Consider the following 15010-nt stretch of genomic DNA (forward strand, 5'->3'; position numbering starts at 1 on the left):
TGTCAAAAGAAGCTTATAGTGAGTGAGAAGGATTGTGTATCATCTCAGATTGACATACAAGTATATAAAATACAATTCACAAAGTGTATAAAAACGCAATACATAGTCTATGTTCCTATCGCTAGTTAAAGAACTTGAAGTCATGTTTTGGTGAAAAGAAAAAGAGAAAGAATATTACAGAATATTTCAACAAGGCTATAAATACATATTCTAAGAATGATTATGAGTTCCATATGAAACAACTTGATGAAATTAATTCATAGATTCGATCACATCTAGTATGTTATATTGAATATTCCAAAACAATTTTCTGAAGTTTAAACTATTTATCAGTTTTTGTTAACATTGTTATCACTTATTAAAAAAAATTTGAATCAAATAAATTGATGCATGCAAGGTGTTTGAAAAAAGGATAATGTGAAAAAGTGACACATTGTACATTTTGTCACTTTTATATAAAAATGGAATTTGATATCTCTCTTTGTTTAAAAAGCTATGAGTTTTAATAATGTAAAAAGAGATTAAGTTGTGAAAAGAGACAGTTTGTGTTTTTGGTAACATAAATATTAATAATTTGAATCATCTTTTTATAGAAAGATATTGATTATGATAAATGGTCAAGGGATTACATTACAAACAACAGGATTTCTACAAGAACTTCAAATATAGTTGAATCAGTAAATTTTGTAATAAAAGCAACAAAAGATTGTCTTATTGAGCTTTTATTGGAATTGTTAAGATATTTGTTACAAGAATGATTTGTGAAACATATAAATGATGCACGGGAAACCTTCACAACACATGCCATCAAAAAAGAGAAAAGATTGAAAGAAAAGTATGTAGAGTCAAAAAAAAAAAATGAAGGCAAAAAGCTATAAATCTCATATTCATTTGTTATTATTGTATGTTAGGATTTCTAGAATGACATGATTGTAGTAAAATGAAACATCCTCTATCACTTTGTTAAAGAATGCTTTGTTATGCATGTATGTATGCGATGATGGATGCTAAAAAAATGATGTTTAACTTGCATTCGATTTTGTCAATTTTTGAAATTTATTGTGTAAGTCTGTATGACTTTGTTAAAAAAGTGACATCGTGTCACTTTTGTTTTTTTTTTTTTTTTTTAAATAGCATTCCTTTATCACATTGTCAATAAAAAAGTTTAGATGTGCAAGATTTTATATGGTATGAAAACATGATTTTTATTCTCGATTCATATTGAATTTTCATTTTAAATTTCTCTTTAATATAAAATAGTGACAGATTTATTGATAGAGTATTTTATGTTTTATTAAACACAGAGACATCAACTTCAAGTTTGTTATTGTGCCAAGTTAATGACGCTTGTACCTCATATTTGTTGAATATGGAAGAAAGGACATGCACATGCAACCAATTCCAAGTGAACAAGATTTCGTGTGCACACGCACTTGCGATTATTGCAAAGATAAAGAAAAATTCATATTCAAATTGTTTAGTATATTATCGAACAAATATGTACATTCAAACATACAGTGGAACAATTTTCCCACTTGGAGATCGTAATGATTGGAATGTATCGGATGAGGTAAAAACAAGAATAGTCTTAGTCTCCTAATCCAACAAGAAAACCGAACAACCTAAAGAAAAAAGAATACTATCAAAAGGAGAGAAAAATCAAAGTACAAAACGTGAAAGATGTGAAAATTATGGTCGCAATCGTAGATCATGTCAAAATCCAATAACGGTAGAGAAAAAATCACAAAAGAAAAGGAATTTGGAAGACATGTGAAACTATATTATTTGATATTTTTTAAATCAAATATTCTAAACACTACTACGATTTAAGCAGATAACATCTCAATTGTGAAGTTCATTGTGTGTGATTTTTCTAAAAAAAGTGTTGATGAATTTTGATGGATTTGACTTTGTTAAAAATGCATTATTATGTATGTGATGATGGATGCTAAAAAAGTGAAGTTAAATTTGACTTCGTCAATTTTAGAATTTTATTGTGCATGTCTATATGACTTTGTTAAAAAAGTGACGACGTATTACAAAAAAGAAACATTGTCGTTTTTGTTAAAAAGTGACATTGTAGCACTAATGTGTCACTTTTTTTAGTTGCTGCAAGATGATTAATATCTCAATGCACCATGGCCATCGTAACAACAACATTGTACAAGTGGCTTGAAAATATAACCAGCTCTCTAATCAACAACACATGGACTCCAACAGCCTTTTAAATGATTGCTTCTAAAACTCACAATTTCAAAGCAACATCAACAACTATGTGTCACTTTTTGTTAAAAAGTGACATTGTAGCACGGACATTAGTTGCAAATTAACCATTATTTATTGTACGGATGTTGTGAGCTCACTTCGTCCTAATAAATGATTATCATCACATCTAATCTTTAGTTGCCAGTTTAGAACAAGTCCAATTTTGCCTAAATTAACGACGACAAACATTTAATTGAAATGTAATTACCTAATTAACACGAAAGTGATGTATACACAGGCCCTTACCTTGTAATGAACTTATATTTTCTTTTCATATAATTATATATCTTGTTTCATTTCATCATAACATGATATGAATAGCCTAACATTCCTGCCCAAGTTGTCACTTTATAACAAAAAAGTGACATTCATCACTACTAATATTTGACAATTTCAAAATGTCATGTAGTATCATTAATTACACGTACCATTGCCACAAAAGTTGCAAAAAAAATCATTACAACAGTAAAAACCAGTATTTCAATCAACTGAATACAAACAAGTTATGTACGACTTGTTTGTACATAACTAAAATTGCAAAATGTTAGAATTTAAACACCATCATTGTTTTCTTGCCAGATTTGTACATTCATCTCTATCTCATCAACATATCATGAATCTATTTCCTTTGACAACCATTCATTGTCCATGTCATAGTCCTTATCTTGGCATAATCGTACAACTGAGCACACAAATTTCTTCGAATATGTGGTGTATTAAATGTCCTAGGCATTTCATCTAACTGATCATCGATGGAGTACTGTGCATATCTAACAGTATATATTTCACAATCTCCACTACATGCAAAAAAGAAAAGAATTTAGACTAATAAAGAACTAAACATCAAATGAAAAGAAAAACATATTTTTAAAAAGAAATCTAACCCATTGTTTTCCCGTGGCAATTTTGGAACCATCTTTACAACCAATGATTTAATAGCATCTTCTTCAACAATGTCTGTCCTCAAAGAATTCGATATGAAAAAGAATGTGGAGAATCATAATTGAAAACGATCAAACTGCCTGAACAAGAGCCTTCCTCACAACCTTGTGGTATGAATTATAAACATAGAGACATCTATGTTAAATGTCAGAATGACATAGAATCCAATGAGCAGAATTTAGCATCCTAATTGGCATAAGAACATGGTGGATAAGGCTCCATTTTAATTCAACCTCGTTGTCCAGTACTTGAAATTTGCGTTTAACAGCTGATAATGCAACATGCTGAACACATGATTATTAAAACACATATATTAATGTAATAATAAACATAAATTATAAAAAAAAGATAATCAAATGAAAATACAAACACTTATTATTTTTGGCTAAACAATTCTTAACCAATCATTTTCAATTAATTCAATTTCTTCGTTCAAATTCATTTCAAATGACTTATCACTTCCTTCAAATTTTTTGTTACTATTTTTTGACTTCCTTGTCATTTTTTCCATCGTCTTGTCACTTTCACGAACTATCATCTCCGTTTTTCTAACTAACACCTCGACATCTTTTTCTCCACTACTCATTTCAAATTCAGCATCTTAAAAAACTGGGACAATCATAAAACACCTACTTTGTCATCTTTGTTCATTTTGTAAACTCTCCACACAATCCTACAAAAAAGGTAACTTCAGAAAATCAAAAAAGTCACAAAATACATGAAAAAGGACCCAAGATTTTTAAGTCACAAAAACTAAAAAGTGAAAAAAACTCAACAAAAAATCGCATGTATTAAAATCTAAACTTGAAAACACCTAGTCGAATTAGTTGGTAACAACTTACCAAATTCTAAGTCATGATTCCAAATTTAATCATAATTAGGTCACGTACTATTAATTGGTCACAACAGCTAAATGATTAATTGTAAAGTGTGTTCGCCCCACACTTCAACCCCAACTCCCACCACTACCGCTTACACAATCGCCACCCAAAAACAACTACCCACAATTAATCACCCATCCACTGGAAAAATACCCGTAGAGTGCTGTACAACGATGATGTCACCCCCACACCACACCACAACCGCCGTCTCTACCACTAAATGCATAACTACCACCATCATCACCCGCTAACAACTACTAACAACCACCACATAAAGACACCTATAGAAACCTGCGCAATAATGGGTGTCATCATGCTGCGCAGTAGCTGCACGCTATAAGCACTACTATCGGATCTAAATGAGAAATCTTATCTAACCTAAATTCGGACCCTGCACTGAAGTTGAACTCTGGCTAACTTTTAGATTAGGTTAGGCTGGTTGGGAGTTTGACCTTTGTTGGTGATGGTGGGCTCGTCCTCGCCGTGGATTTTGCTTCGTCGTCTTCTTTTACTCTAACTGCGTCGCCAAACAATAAAGACCCATTCACCACCACACCAGCCACCAACACGACAACAACAAAACATCGAATTGCAATGGCATTGGCATCGCCTACTACATTTGTTGTCAACACGCACAGGTTTGGTGAAAGATTTGTTGAAGATGAGTGGGCGAAATGGAGCCGAGAATGAGGAGGGTGAAGAGAAATTTGTGAAAACGAATTAGGGTTTGTAAGGTAGGTGGAATGAAAATGGTAGATTAATTATATATAATAGTATTATTATTATTATTATGAAAATATTGAATTATTATGACATGATTTTTGAATAAATAAGTTGTAAATCTTATTGTTGAAGTTAGAAGTTAAAAATTGGGCAAATCAGACTTAGTACGGAAACTTTACTAAGAATTTGAAAAATACGATCAAAATTTTTAATCGATTTCTTATGCTACTTCCATCCCTTCAAAAGGGAGCTTGGTCTAGTTATCGACATCATGCAAGGTGAAGATCTTCACTGTCATCTTATGCTAATTTGTAACAATGTAGAATAATAGACACAATAAAGATAAACAGATATTCGGGCCATGAATGATGAGGTGGTTCATGCTGGTCTCAGGAAGATTGGAATGGTAATTCTTGGAGGGGGTTGCCCAAGCATTATATATGCAATGCAAATATGATGCGTAATGGTACGAATTATGCTGAATTTATCAACACGGCACAAGAATTTGATGGAGGTGATTGAGATGCCCATCTCGATGAAGCTGTGTCTTGGAGTAAAATTCGAGGTTTTGCTAAATGGAGTTTATGTGTAAAATAGTGCTAACCCTTTACATGAACCTTTCGTCAGCCACTGCCTTTGACTAATTCTATGCTCTTCTTATTGTGCTTTCACTTTTGTTTTTTGTGAGTTGAAAATGCTTGATTTTAATTGCTTCATATGAACAAATACCACCACAATTTTATAATTGTATACATACCCTGGTTACTTACATGACTGAAAATGATGGGAAGAAGAAGTCGAGAATAGAAGAAAAAAGCTACTTAAGTAAGTAGAAAAGAATTGCACAAATGGTGATTCAGAGCTAGAAATCCTCATACAAGTATTGAAGTTTGCAATTTAATTTGTCTTCGTCTTTGTTGATGCATTCAGCATTGTTATATATCAAACTACAAATCTATTAATGCACAATGTCCCTTCTGTCGTGTATATTGGTGATTTCTTGATCTATTTCTCTATCAAAAGAGCTTTTTTTTTTTTTTTTTTCCCTTTTTTAAATTTTTCATTTTTTTTTTGTAATTGTCACTTTTTTTTTTTTTGGAGTTTTTTTCATTTTTTTTTAGTAATTGTCACTTTTTTTTTTTTTGGAGTTTTTTTCATTTTTTTTTAGTAATTGTCCCTTTTTTTTTTTTAGTTTTTTTCACTTTTTTTTTTTTGGAGTTTTTATCATTTTTTTTTAGTAATTGTCACTTTTTTTTTTTTAGTGTTTGTCACTTTTTTTTTTTTCAATCGTCATTTTGAAAATTTTAGCACATTTTTTTTAGTGATAAACATCAATTTTTAATAAAATCAACATTGCACGAAATTTTTTAATAGAAAAGTGATACTAAACTTTTAAAAATGACAATGTGACACAATTTTTATAAAAAAAAAGTGACATTGTATCACTTTTTAATTTTACACCATATTTTTTATTTCAAAGAAACTTTTCATATGATTTTTCAAAACATCTGTAATTTTAGGAGTATTTTTGTAACTTGTCCCAAAAATTGGGTGTATGTTGTTTTCACAAATGGTGTTTGGTGGGGATTAAAATTAAAGTTTCTAAAAGGCTGTAACGATTGAAAAGTCACGAGATCTGTGAAATATGTTAGCCCAAATTTGATTTTAATCCAAATCAAACTCGCCAAACACTAAATCGGACCCAAAAGTTAGCTCAAATTTCTCCGGCGAACTCTTTTTATTCTGCGAAATTTGGTGGTCACCGATCTGAAAGACACCCTCATTCTTGCTCCTTTCAAGGTAATTTTTTAACTCTCTCATATTTCAATTATGATCTACTGGATTTTTACTCCATTTTCCTTCCTATTCCAATTGGATTTAGAGCCATAAAAAGTTAAAGAGCTACAACACTCTTGTTGGAAGAAAACGGGTCGCCCATGTGGGCTGACTCGACGTGACCCAACCCGATTTGCATGGAAATGATTATTGGAGGGAGGAGTTGAAAATCAAACTTGAAAATTAACCTTCCTTAATCTATAAATTCCCAATATGCATCCACTCAACCAACAACAAGAAAAGCTACACAGGATATTCAAAATTCAGGTTCTTTCAAGGTGTAAAAATTGGATGCGGGCGGAGGCTTGATTTTTGGGAAAATTACATCTCTAATTGGGTTCTTGTATTGTGAACAATAAACTTCTTCCTTGGTGATCGAGTTTTGACCAAGAAGCGAGTACAAGGCAGTGTTGGAGGCAAGCAAACAATAGGCAAGTAATTCAACCTCGTTTTTGGAATTTTCAAGTAACTTTCACAACTTAAATTTGGTTAAAAGCACGAAAGCATGTTTTACATTGGTATCAGAGCCTAAGTTGGTTGTTTTCTTGCTTAAATATATGATGAAAATGTTTTAGAATGAATGAAATGCATGAATTCCCGTTTTCTTTGAAACATTGAATGTCGTTAACGGCGAATTTTGATACACTTTATATAAATTGATGAAATTTATACTGTATGTTCATGATGTTATGGAGAGTAAATCTAGAAAATTTCACTTCATTTGGATTTGTATGTTGGGAAAAAAATCAAACCCTAATTGAGAAAACCAAAACTTCATCACATGATAATTTCTTGCACGTTAAGTTCACACTGCCTATTTTATATGGTTGGATAGATCTTCTTGAAACCTTTCCAACGATATAAAGAACATAAAATTTGGCCTTGAATTGAGGAAGTTATGGCCTTTCGAAATTTCACCAGAAATCTGAAAATTTTGTTTTTTTTTTTTTAAGGACGATGACCAGTAACCAAAAAAATGAAACTGTAGCAGAGGGTGGGAATTCCAAATTCCAAATTTAAAAAAGTTGCATGCTGGTCCCTAAAATATTGTAAGTGCAATTTGAAAAATTGCATGTTGGTCCCCAAACATTTGAATGTTAAATATTTCAAATGTAATTGGAAAATTGCATGTTGGTCCCCACACTTTTGAATGCTAAACATATTTGGAAAATTGCATGTTGGTCCCTCAATCTTACAAAATGCAATTTTTATTCCCAACACTTTTTAATGATGTTTATTCCAATACCAATTTGAAAAGTTGTGTGTTTGTCCCAAAATGATATTTTTTTTTTGCAAATTGATTATTCCAAATTCAATTTAAAAGATTACAAATTGATCCTTCGAATATTCTTGATTTTTTTTATGCAATTAAAATAATTTTCAAAAAATCAAAAATATTTATATATACAATATTTCGAGACTTGGTTAAATCCTGAAATTAAAAAAAAAATCAAAATCAAAATCAAGAATATTTTTGTTAAGTGTTGTTAAGTGGTATTTGCCTAGTGGGAGCCCTTTTTTTGTGTTCTCACGTTTTTTAAATGAAAAATACTCCGAGAGTATTTGATATACCACATTTTCTATACATTCATGAGTGGTGGATTTCGATTAGGTTATGCGATCCATTGTGACTAGTTTTTCAATTATTGTGCTTGATCAGATAAGGCTGGATCAACACACGTTTTTAGCATCCTTAGAGGAGCAGTTAGTAGAGCACGGGCTGTGGAACGTGTTAGAAAATTACGTGCTTATAGAAACTATGAAATGGATCCGCGACATAACCTAGTACAACACATAAAATATCTCAAAGCGATGCGTCGAGAGGTGATACATTTGGGACAACATATATGTGAGGTGGAAAGTATGTATCATCTAATGAGAACGCTGCCTAAATATTGGCATGATGTTGCTCTTGAAGTTTTGGATAATTCACCACCTCTATGTTACAGTTATTTGGTCAGGATCTTGAAGAGAAAATGGAATTCAGAAAGTGAGAATTTTGTGATTAATTTAGATATGTATGGTTAGTTCAAAATCATCGAAGAATGTAAAATTTTATTTCTCATGTTTAGTAGTTGTTTGAAGATGTTTAATATGATAGAATGTACATATTTGACATTTTGATATTAATGTATATGTTTCATATATGTCAGATTTATTCAAAATGCCTTACTATTTTGTACATGATTAATCTTTTACTTTAGTGGGAGTTCTAAGGGTGAAAGAGTTTAAGTTATTCTGACTTAGAACTTGTGATTTTATGCTATGAAATTAATTTTGTGATAATGTAACATTAGGATAATGGATGATGATTGGGAACTTAGTGAACTTTCTACTCCGTGTCTTATGTGAAATTATCATAAAACTTAATTTGCATGAGCGCAAATTGATGTGTGCATAAATGGACATTTATATGATTGTCTCTAATATTTTGACAGACCATGGCATCTAAGAATATCATAGCTGACCTAAATAAAGGTGACAATTGAATGGCGATAACTATATCACTTGGCGCCATAAAATTTGGTACGTGCTGGAGGAAGAGGATTGCCTTGAGGGCATTAACCATGTGATAGAAGACCTGGGGATGGGTCAAACTGCTCAACAAAGAAAGGATCAGCAAACTTACCAAACATGGAAAAAGAAAAATTTCACTGCTCATACAATTTTGGTAAGTTCCGTGGTGGATGATCTCATACATGAGTGTGAGCAGTTCCCAATTGCTCATGACATCTGGACATATTTAAGAGAGAAATACAATGGTACTAGTGTGACTAGACTGAGGCAGCTGACTATTAAATTTGACACTTACAAGAAACTTCCTAATCACAATATCACGCAACATGTGAGGATCATGTTTACTATGATTATGGAATTGAAATCAGCTGGTCATATATTCTCTGATGAGCAACAATTTCAGGCTTTGATCCGCTCTCTTCCTGATAATTGGGAATATTTGAAAGTCAATTTGACTCATAATGATAGTATCAAAACATTCGCTGATGCTGCCCATCATGTGGAACTAGAAGATGAGTGTCTTGGTGCAGCTAACTTTAAGCATAAGAAGAACTGGTTCAAAGGTGGGAAAGGAAAGGGAAAAAAAACTGGACAGGGACCTAAAAAGAACAAACACAAGTGTAATAAGAAAGGTAAATAGTTTGGAAAGAAGAAAGATAATAGCAAGCTGAAATGCTTCAACTGTCAGGTGCTTGGTCACTTTGCTCGGGAATGCCCTGAGCCAAAGACAGTAGCTCTTTTAAATACTTCTTTTAGTGCTGTTTATGTTTCAAACACTGTTATGCTAATTGAATCTTATCCTATGTGGATTGTAGACTCAGGAGCGATAGACCATGTAACCAGGGATCGAGAAGCGTTTGTGGAGTTCCATCGATTTTCAGCTGGTACAAAGTGGATATATGTCGGTAACGATGATAGAGTGGAGGTAAAAGAGATTGATACATGCAAGTTACATTTGCGTGGTGGCCCTACTATTCTTCTTCATGATGTCCTATTTGCACCGGGGATATGAAGGAACTTAATTTTCGTTGTTGTTCTTTTAAGATTAGGTTTCAGTTTGAACTTTTGTTGATAATTATGTTCGTATAAACAACCGTGATGTATTTTATGGATCTGGACATGTAGAAGGAGGCTTTGTAGTGTTGGATTGTGATCCAAACACTTATAATTATTATGTTGATCGTTGTTTTTCTATGAATGTATCTTCTTCTTCTTCTAAAGATTTGAATGTTGATACATCTGTGTGACATGCTAGATTATGACATATTGGACAAGAGAGAATGAATAGGTTGGCAAAAGAAAACTTGCTAAGTTCAATCTCTAAGGTTTCGTTACCTACTTGTGAACATTGCCTAATCGGAAAAACAACACGAAAACCATTCGGTAAATCTTTAAGAGCCGAACTTCCATTGCAGTTAGTCCATTCAGATATATGTGGCCTGATGAATGTGAGGGCAAGACATGGAGCCACTTATTTCATTACTTTTATAGATGATTTTACGCGGTATTGTTATGTCTATTTAATTTCTCATAAGTCGGAGGCATTGGAATGCTTTAGACGATATTTAAATGTGATAGAAAATCAAATAGATAGAAAGGTGAAAGCCTTGAGAACTGACCGAGGGTGTGAATATCTATCCGAAGAGTTCAGAAACCTATGTGATGATAAGGGAATCATTAGGCAATTAACTATTCCCAATACACATCAACAAAATGGTGTTGCTGAGAGAAGGAATAGAACGTTGCTAGAAATGGTGAGGTCCATGATGATGCAGGCTAACTTACCTATTTACTATTGGGGAGAAGCTTTGTTAACTGTGACCTACATTCAGAATAGAGTTCCTTCTAAATCAATACCTACTACACCATATCAGCTTTGGACAGGTAGATCCCCTGATTTAAGTTCTCTTAGATCCTGGGGATCAGCTGCCTATATCCATGATTCCTCAAATAAGTTTGAAAATTTGGGTGCTCGAGGTAAGAAGTGTATTTTTATAAGATACTCAAACCAGTCTAAAGGATATGTGTTTATAGGTGAAAATCAAGATGGGACTATAATTGAAATAGCGTTACGCGATGTGACATTTCTTGAGATTGATTTTCCTAGTAGGGGAGAAATTCTACCTGTCGATCCAAGTGGGAGTAATTTATCTCCAACTCCAAGTGATAGGGTCACATCGGAGCTTTCACTTCGTAAGAGTACTAGAAAAAGTATGCCTAAACGTCATTTCGAGATTGAAGGGCAAGTTTGCCTAGTATCTCCTGAAGATAGTGAAGGACCAAGTTCAGTACAAGAAACTCTATCATGTCCTGCAAAGGAAAAATGGAAGAATGCAATGGAAGAAGAGATGGAGTCTATGAAATCAAATCAGGTCTGGGACCTAGTTGATCTTCCATCAGGTCGAAAATCCATTGGGAACAAATGAGTTCTCAAAATAAAGTGAAGAGCTGATGGGACTATAGAGAGGTATAAGGCTCGCTTGGTTGCAAAAGGTTATACTCAACGGAAGGGTATATATTATGAAGAGACCTTTTCGCCAGTAGTGAGATTTACTTCAATTCGCCTATTCTTAGCTATCGTCGCACGTTTATATTTAGAATTACATCAAATGGAAGTGAAGACTGCATTTTTCAATGGAGAATTAGATGAAAAAACCTATATGCAACAACCAGTAGGTTTCATTAAAACAGGTCAAGAGAATAAAGTTTGTAAATTGAATAGATCAATCTATGGCCTAAAGCAGTCTTCTAGACAGTAATACTTGAGGTTTGACAGAGTGGTCATCTCATACAACTTTGTCATGATGGATGAAGATCACTGTGTTTATTTGAAAAGGTCCAACGAGAAATTTGTAATTTTATCTCCTCACGTAGATGATATCTTGTTGGCTGGAAATGATGAGTATATTAAAATCATTAAGAAATGGTTGTCCTCAAATTTTGAAATGAAGGACATCGGTGAAGCAGATTACATATTAGGTGTTAAAATCCATAAAGATCGTTGAAAGAGGCTTCTTGCTCTGTCACAAGAGTTATATCTAAAGAAAATTCTTGAACATTTCAAAATGGAGAATTGCAATCCCATTGACACTCCTGTATCAAAAGGTGAAACTCTAAGTCTTCGCATATGTCCTAATACTCTCAAGGAAAAAGAAGAAATGTCTGGAGTTACATATTCCAGTGCGGTTGGGAGCTTGATGTATGCTATGATGTGTACTTGTCCCGACATTTGTTATGTCGTAGGTCTGGTCAACAGGTATCAATCCAATCCTGGAAGAGAACATTGGAAAGCTGTTAAAAGGATATTGAGATACCTGAAGGGTACTGCTAATTACTCACTATGCTATCAAGGAAATGATTTGTGCTTAAAAGGATACACAGATGCTGATTGGGGTAGAAACCTAGATGAGCGCAAATCAACTTCGGGATATGTATTCTTGCTTAATAATGGCGCTATCTCTTGGAGTAGCAAGAAACAGACATGTATTTTCTTGTCCACAATGGAAGCAGAATTCGTAGCATGTGTTTCGGCAGTACAAGAAGATGTTTGGTTAAGGAGATTCTTACAGCATCTAAGAGTTGTTAGTGGTGGTGTAGGACCTATATTGATCTACTGTGATAGTCAGGCTGCTATTACATATACTAAGGATCCCAAGTATCACAGTAGAACCAAACACATTGATACAAAATATAATTTTGTAAGAGACATCATAGGCAAGAAGGAAGTAAGTTTGCAGTATATTTCTACACACCAAATGGTAGTTGATCCACTTACAAAACCCATCCCTAGAGATATTTTTATGGCACATGTTAAATCTCTGGGATTGCGTAGAATTTGAATTGTATACTATGTAAACTTTTTCATATATGTCCATTAATGAACAATGTTTTGAGTTCACATGTTAAGAGTAATCTTTTATTGTAATTTTTAGATTACCATTGCATATGCACACATAAAGTATGTCAAACAAGTTGAGATTGGTTCACTCACACAAACAATCGCCTCAGACACTTTGAGGTGTGCTGAGATGAGACATAGTGATCATATTGTGTACATGATCCAGCCGCCTTGATGTGATATCAAGATGAGATTACAACGAGTAATTGGTATGGATTTTTTTATCCATTAGACCTATTTTTACAGTCAGATCGAGTTCTCGATTTGAGATTACCTAGAGGAATAAATATGAGGAAAACTCAGGTTAGATATCGAGGAATATCTGAACCATGATCTGTACGATGTATTTGATTTGCAAGATTTGACATACGCCCTAAGAAAGGGAGAAAACATCGTAACACGTGTTTCATACCATGTGTGCTTTAACGACCAATGAGAAATGAAAGAATTGATCCCTGCTTCTTCATTATGTGAGTCTCTGAGGCATATTTGACCTCACTTATATATACTCTTATGACTTTTGATTGTGCTCATAATTTTATTTCAGTGTTGCTATTTTAGCATGTTGCCAATAACTATGGTTGATTCGGTTTGATGGGATATGTCTACGAAAGCAGCTGATTTGAAATGAAGGGATTCAAGTAGGAAATGAAGACTGTTTAACTAACACATCAGCTTGTATTCACCGGTCGGACAATTGTGTTGATTATTTGAGATTCATAACATAATTGTGAATATAATATAAATAAGAAAGTTGAATATGTTCTAAAATAAATTGAGGGGTCAGAAATACTCGAACTGGTGTGACAAAATATGTCTGGGGTATAGTGAGAAATATAATTCCTCTTTCAGAACTACTATATATTCCTAATAGGTGTATAGTGTTGTGTGCTCTTAAATTAACTCGCTGGTCGCACGATCCATTTACCTGTATGAACTTGGAGATGTAGAGATTCATATAATTGATATTATATTAGAATCAGGTCGAGCCCATCATGTGCGAGTGGGAGATGTTGAAAGAAAATGGTTTCGCCCATGTGGGTTGACCTGACCCGACCCGATTTGCATGGAAATCATTATTGGAGGGAGGAGTTGAAAATCAAACTTGAAAATTAACCTCCCTTAATCCATAACTTCCCAATATGCATCCACTCAACCAACAACAACAAAAAACTACACAAGATATCCAAAATTTGGGTTCTTTCAAGGTGTAAAAATTGGATGAGGGTGGAGGCTTGATTTTTGGGAAAATTACATCTTTAATTAGGTTCTTGGATTGTGAACAACAAATTTCTTCTTTGGTGATCGAGTTTTGACAAAGAAGCAGGTACAAGGCAGTGTTGGAGGCAAGCAAACAATAGGCAATAATTCAACCTCGTTTTTGGGATTTTCAAATAAGTTTCACAACTTAAATTCGGTTAAAAGCATGAAAGCATGTTTTACAACTCCATTTACTGGGTTTTATTACATCTCAGTTGAGTGACATCAAGTTTCCAACAACCCGGTTTCAGAAACTTGCTCCAAGCCCGATCTCCGCTCCTTTCTAGCATCCTCTCCAACCTATTGTACCTATGTGTTTTTTGATATCAAAGATTTTATAATTATGCTCTATTTTATAATATTTTGGGTCCTTTTGATTTGTGTTGATATTGATAAGCTAAAGCGTATTAAAATTGAGTGATTGATATTCGTAGCATTGAGGCAAAATGTAATTTATGCTGCAAATGTGCTATAACTTGTTTGTGTTGAAAATTTGAACTGAAGTTTGGGGTTGATTTAATTTGGTAACCTAAGCTACGTAGCAATTAAATAGCGATATTTGTATCAAGTTCTGATTCTGGAAGTTTAATCCAAACTGATGCTTGTAAATTATTAACAAATAGACTTCGAATTCTGCTTTTCTGTCCTCAAGAATTGCAAAAGTCTTGTTACTGCAGTGTATTTGTAT

This window comes from Olea europaea, chromosome 17 (assembly GCF_002742605.1).
Source record: "Olea europaea var. sylvestris chromosome 17, O_europaea_v1, whole genome shotgun sequence".
NCBI lineage: Eukaryota > Viridiplantae > Streptophyta > Magnoliopsida > Lamiales > Oleaceae > Olea > Olea europaea.